Raw genomic sequence first — 6,381 nt, 5'->3', positions numbered from 1 at the left:
GGCATCGTCGTACGGGACGATAATTATAATACCTCACGCAATAACCGACCAGGCTGTACGGGTACGCTTGAACGAGGGCCCGATACGCGGGGGACACCCGACGGAAGATCCGTGTCGTCGCGAGTCTACGGCGGAATTTTTACGATCGATCGAACGACGATACCGAAATCGACCTTCCGCTAATTTTCCGCCGTAGGTACGTACCGTTTTACCTTTCAACGGATTGGATTGGGTTAGGTCGGGTCACCGAGAGACTTTCTAAGTCCCGAGTGAACGACGGTTACTTACTTCACGAGCATGTCGTCGCAGCGAAATCCAGGCCAACTCTTTCGCTCGTTTTGACAACGTGGCGTTACTTCAAAACTTAACTATGTCACCGTCGCAGGTAGGTACGAACGGGGTGTGTATTACACGTAAACGTGTAAGTGTACGCCGTGTAGTATCGTAGAGTACGTATGTACGCAATATGCACATGTGCAGCGTTACAAGATGGTCCCGGAAAATTGTGTGGAATATTTCGGAACGCACCGGCAACCAACACCTACGTACAAAGAACCAAAAACTGGTTCGAAAGAAACGGTCGAATTTACCGTTCGTACTTCGATTGTCGCGCGAAAGGACGTTTCGATCGGGATCAGCGAAAATCGAGTTTTCGAGTTCTCGTACAATCTGCGGATACAGTCGTAGTGTGTACTTTCTTAGAAACTGAGAAAGTGAGCTCTCGCTCGAGTTTCATTGAATGGAGAGTTTTAGCGGTCGCGGGGGCTACCCGAGAGCAAAAACGGAAAATAATGGTGAAACGTGAAATTCACGTCGCTGTGCCGTGCGGCGCAAATAACTTAACCGCGCGCAGAGCTGTTTGCAGTACACACGTTCGATCTCCGGATATCTCGTGAAACTGGCCGGCAAATATATTATATTCTCACTTTCTCCTGCACGGATTCGTTAGCGGGGAGCAAAGGGATTACCCGCACCTCCTAATTGCGGAGAAACCCGGAATTCGTTACGGCCGGGTAAACCGTCGGATACGCGGTCTCGATACAATGCAACGACGAGAAGTCTCCTGAATAATTGTCGCTGCTGCGTCGGGAAGCAGCGGCTAATCGATGAGAAAAATCACCGAATTTTTTTTTTTTTTTTTCTTCAACAATCTTTGTATCGCGTAATTTGATTGAGAGGGATCAGAGATCGATGGAGAGAAATTTTCAAACGGCTGCGCCGATTATCTGACGATAAATTTTCGTTGTTAAAAATTCGTGAAACGTCCAACAGCCGTAGCGTGAATTAGCTTGTAGAAAAATAGCGACGCGATACAGGAGCAGGGCTTGGAATGACTTTGGAGTAGCGAGAGTTTGCACACTTTCCTTCCTGTAATGGAACAGTCGAGAAACTCGGGAATTACAAGCGTGCGGTTGATAGCGGTGCACCTTCTATTTACACGTGGTATATACCGGCCGAGGTACACGTGCACGTACACGGTTACCAAAAATGATAACGAAGTAGGACGTGGGGGTACGAAGTCGTAATTAGGGAGGCTGCGCTCCTCGGGGAAGGTGAAACAGTGGTAGGAAGCACGTGCGCACGGAGAGGAGGTGGATAACCTATTTCGGTGGTTGGCTGGCTGGCTGGCTGGTCGGGCGGCTTCTTGGTCGTCGGAGGAGTTTCACGGCTCGGCTTGCCTCCTGCGGATATTGAACGGTGCGAGGTGAACGCTCTTGCGCAATGTACGACGTAGCGCTCGGCTATATCGGCGTCGTTCGGCACGGCTGTAGCCGCGCATCTCCTGGAAAATCGTCCTCCGCAGCCCCCCCCCCCGCCCCCTAGAAATTCCTGGCGCAACTCCGAGGCGCGCGGATTATCCATAAATCCGATTTCGAGACGTCTGATAAAAATCTATTCGATTCTTCGCGAAGTTCGGTAATTTCAGGTCGTCGAGTCTATCCGTCTCACGGTTAATCGGTTATTAGCCCAGTTAGCTCGATTACTCGATTAGTCGCGCTCGCGGTCTTTCCAGTCGGATACTAGATCAAGGGAACGCCGGGTAACATCGGCTCGCCCTTCTCTCCCATCAACGAACCGGCGTTACAAGGAGAAAGGAATCGTCTTCGACGTGGTGGTTTTCCGACACCCTTGGATAACTACGGCGAGTCGCGATCGCGTTCGGACCCGAGGTACGCGAGCACATGGGGAAACGGGCGACGGTGGCAGTTTAATCGATAACGGGTGCGCGCTCGAACACAGAGGTATGTGTACACGGGGAGGCAGAGAGGGCGGTCGAGCCAAGCTGTGCGGCGAGGGTCTTCGGATCTGGCGAACGAACGAGATCGAAAATCCCAAGAGTGCCGAATCCGCCCTCACCCCGTACAGACCCTTCCTCGAGATTAATCCTCCTCCGAGCCGGCATTTCGCTTCTGTATAATATCGATCACCTACACACTCGGATAATCCGGTCATCCCGTCACCCCGTTCCAAGGCCTGCACCCGCACCCGCACCCTTTTCGCCGGTTAAATAAAGGTTCCTCCCAACGGAGTGAGAGTGAGCCCTCCTCTCGCTCGAATAAATCAGACAAATTTATCCGACCCAAATGACACGTCGAATATTTTTACCGCCGGAGGACCGAAAACGGAGTGACGCAACGAAGTGTGCGCGAAGTTACAGCGTTTTTTCCCCCCCTCACCGCTCCGCGACGTGGAGACTCCGGTAAAACATTCTCTCGAACAAAGGTGCGCTTACGCGAGGTCTCGCGGAGGTAATAGAGGTACACGATAGTTTGCCGGAGAGACGCGGAGGGAAGGTAACCAGGTTAAGCGCGCAGCGCGCGCGATCGCGCTGGGAATCGATTTCTCAACTCGATCAACCGCAGAGCCGGAGGGGGGGACTCCGGGAGTCGACGGGATGCCCGATCGTCGGTTCGCCTGCTGGTTAAGGATCGTCGACGGGCTCCGGAGTTGTTCTGGGTGACCGCGTATACGGAAGCATAACTCGAGCGTAGATCGCGTAATTGGCTCGGTTTACCATTTTGCCTCGGATTTATGGCGTACGACGACGGTGCGGTACACCCGGCGCACGGCGTCGCTTCCATCCCGCGATCGCGAAACGCGACGCGGACAAAATTAGCAACGACTCGAGTCGGACGTGCGACCGAGTGACTTCAGCGGGAGTATAATAATCGATCGCGCTCGCGGGAGGCCCGCATATCGCCGATCGTCCGCTCCGAAGAAGGGCGAGAGAGCACGTGGACCTTACTCAGCGCAAGAGCGCAATTGCGTAAGGGAACGGGTAGCGTGTACGCGGCGAATAACGAGGAGCTAAAATTCTTTTCAGCCCACACGTGGCGTACGGGGGGGGGACTTCGCGAACGGCGGCCGAACGGAGACACGTGGACGCGTAGAGATCGATGTAAATGTGACTCCGCGTGTGCGCGGCGAACGGGTGCGAGTGGGGTACCCGTCGTCACACGATAATAACGGTTATGAAACTTGGCTGCGTTAGTGAAAGTGGTGGCATTTCTCAACGCGGCGTTAACGACGCCGTGACGACGGGGCTTCCAGCGGCTGGTATATGTACGGGAGATCCGCGTACGATCCGCGCGACGATCGAAAAATGCACATCGCCGCCACCTGCGCGCACGATCCGGGGGATATGTCGGCGGTACGCGATTACACGATTTACACCAATTTTTGGCTCCGGAAATTATTGCTCTTCGTTATAAGCGAGAAAGAGACTTCGGCGATCCCTCTAGCTTATGTTGCACATATTCTAGTTTCCGCAGATTTACATATACAGAGGGTTGCGGAGAACCGAGATTCCGATATCACGAAGCGGAGCGTGAGCAGATCGAAGTACGTACGTTACATACGTACGTATCCCCCCGGTCCGCGGACCGCATGTCCTGGATATTAAGTTTCAATTCCTCCCGTGAGATTCGGCACATGCCTTCCGAGAGAGCTTCCGCTGGGGCGCCAGCTTTTAGAACGGGACGGCTGCTAACTTTTGCTGAGCTAACTCGGAGTCGGTCGAAATAAGCTCGCTCGGTGGTCTGTACTCTTATTTGACGAAAGCTGACGTCGCAACCTCGCTCGCCTCCGCGTTAATCCTGATCCAAATCGTCGGAAGCGACGGGTTACGGCTACCGTATACCGCCGACGATATGTGCACGCGTACAATTCTCGATTCTCGTTGCGATCTGAATTTTGCCAATTTATGCAAATGGAGTTGTTAAACGTTTGGGATTGATTATGCGGAATCCCACTGTACATCCCGTTGATGCAATTATACGTTTCGTTTCAATTTTTCATACTTCCACGATCGAGTATTTTTTCATTGTTTTTCGTCTCCCCTTTTCTCCTTGGAGTTTTTATTCGAAAAGAACCAGGCCACGACCTTCGGCGTATCTTATTGTTAGTAGCGAATTGATATGAAACTTTATCTTGAATTAATGTGTTACAACTGCAGCGGGTTAAACCGTTTGCATCGAACGACCGTGACGCGTTAAACCTATTTTATCATCATCGACGTGTACCGCGTGTCCCATATTTTTATCTTTTCACTCCGTTACGTGGATGGAAAACGACTCGACTTCGGAGAAAGTTCTTCAAGGAGAAGCTGCCCCGTTTGAGAAGAAAAAACAAAAAAAGAAAAAGACAGCCTCGGCCCGAAGATCTCAATGCGCGGTTAAACCGTTCATCGGATCTATTGTTAGACCGCGATTAACCCAGATGGTGAGAACGCTTCGATTCGCTCATAGAAATACTCGGCCATTACGCGATTCCATCCGTCTGTGCCGATCGGCCCGCGGTCCATAGCAATTTTCGAAGGTGCTCGATTCGTCAAAGACGATCGATTCCTCAAGGATGCTTCTCCGATACGCGATCTACGTATATATACCGCCGCCACGTGTTTTTCGAGAGCCACGCTTGGCACTGTGCCCTTCGCTAGCGGACTCGAAACCGGAAGTGACTTTGCCGGTTCGTATGCAAATGCGCGAATCTTCGGACTCCCCGCACGCAATACCGTAATACCGCAATCTCGGAGTCCTCTCCCCCCTCGCCCCCGGTCGCCGTCGCTCCGCACGCGTAAAGTCGCAAGACGAACGGGAAAAGGGAAGAAAAAAATGACGCGTGGTGGGGAAACTGCTACATTGTTCACAGTCTATTTGTCATCGCGGTCCCGGAACGCGTGCGAGCCTCGACGAGAGTCCTTGACGACGATCGACGCCGGCCGACGTTAAACTCGGCCGAAGTCGACCGCGAACGCGAGCTGAATAATCGGCTGCGTGTGCAGTGGACCTCCCTTCGACGTATCCCCCCGCTCTAATTTTCTTCCGAATATTTCGGGGGGAATCGGGATGATCAATTTCGTCGAAGCGGACATCGGAGTGCGTAACGGGACGAAAGCGGGATCTCGACCCTTGACTCGTTTTTCCTGTGCATCGGACTGTTCCAACTTTTGCCTCGCTGATCCGTAGTGATTAACGAGCCACTTAAGTCGTCGACGTTTCCGGTGTGCGCGAGCTAATATCTGCGTGGGATGTATCTAATAATTCTGAGAGCCGTGTGTACGTACGTACATCGCCGAACCGAGTTTCGTCGAGGTTTTATTCGATGACCGTAATACATTTTACCGTACCGAGATTCGGGTCTCACGATTTCAGTTTTTACAACGACGATCACCGAACGACGAACCGATCGGATGGGGGGAAGTTGAGTAACGAGATCGAGGTAGAAGAAAAATCGTGTTACCGCTCTCCTATTTCTCGAGTGATTCCGCACCGATAGAATGCAAAGTCAGACAATCTGGTTATATACCGCAGGTATTGAACTCGTTCCAGACGAACGATTGGCAATGTCTGCGGTAGGTACCTACCTAGTCCGCAGCCGCGCAATCCGTGTATATTGGGAAATTAGAGCGATCCGCGAGGGAGACCCTGACAATTCGGTAATGACCTAAATTTAAGGAATCACCTTTTAAAGAAACCGATAGCACGGTGTACAGGTGTAAGTTATAACCACCGTGCAAAAAGCGGACATTGAAGCGCGACAAAGCCAAAGTCGCCGCCACGGTGAACTGATTCCAGGGTCACCGTGTATAACACTCATAGTTGCGCCGATTTGATCGCCGATCTATAGTCGATGCATGCGAAAAGAACGACCCGTAATACCATTGGGTCAAGACCGACGTTCCATATCCCGAGGTCGGAATGGATGCAACGACGATTGATCGTTAGATTTTTCGCCACCGATAGTGCACACGTTTCATTCGAACGAAAAGAGCTAGATTCGGCGGAGTTCGGTCTGCTGTACGTCTGCATGGAGGTGAGACGGGGCGCGGTACTGCAGCCGTGATCGTTATTCCGGAAACGGTTACAGTTGGTATTTCAA

At 52.1% G+C, this 6,381-nt stretch overlaps 1 protein-coding gene across 1 annotated transcript in view; it reads right to left on the bottom strand.

The window, feature by feature from the left end:
• Nucleotides 1-6,381, bottom strand: part of LOC105693462 (origin recognition complex subunit 2) — a 61,569-nt gene that overhangs the window by 44,404 nt on the left and 10,784 nt on the right.

This window comes from Athalia rosae, chromosome 1 (assembly GCF_917208135.1).
Source record: "Athalia rosae chromosome 1, iyAthRosa1.1, whole genome shotgun sequence".
Taxonomy (NCBI): Eukaryota; Metazoa; Arthropoda; class Insecta; order Hymenoptera; family Athaliidae; genus Athalia; species Athalia rosae.
This window is presented reverse-complemented; position numbering and strand designations above follow the sequence as displayed.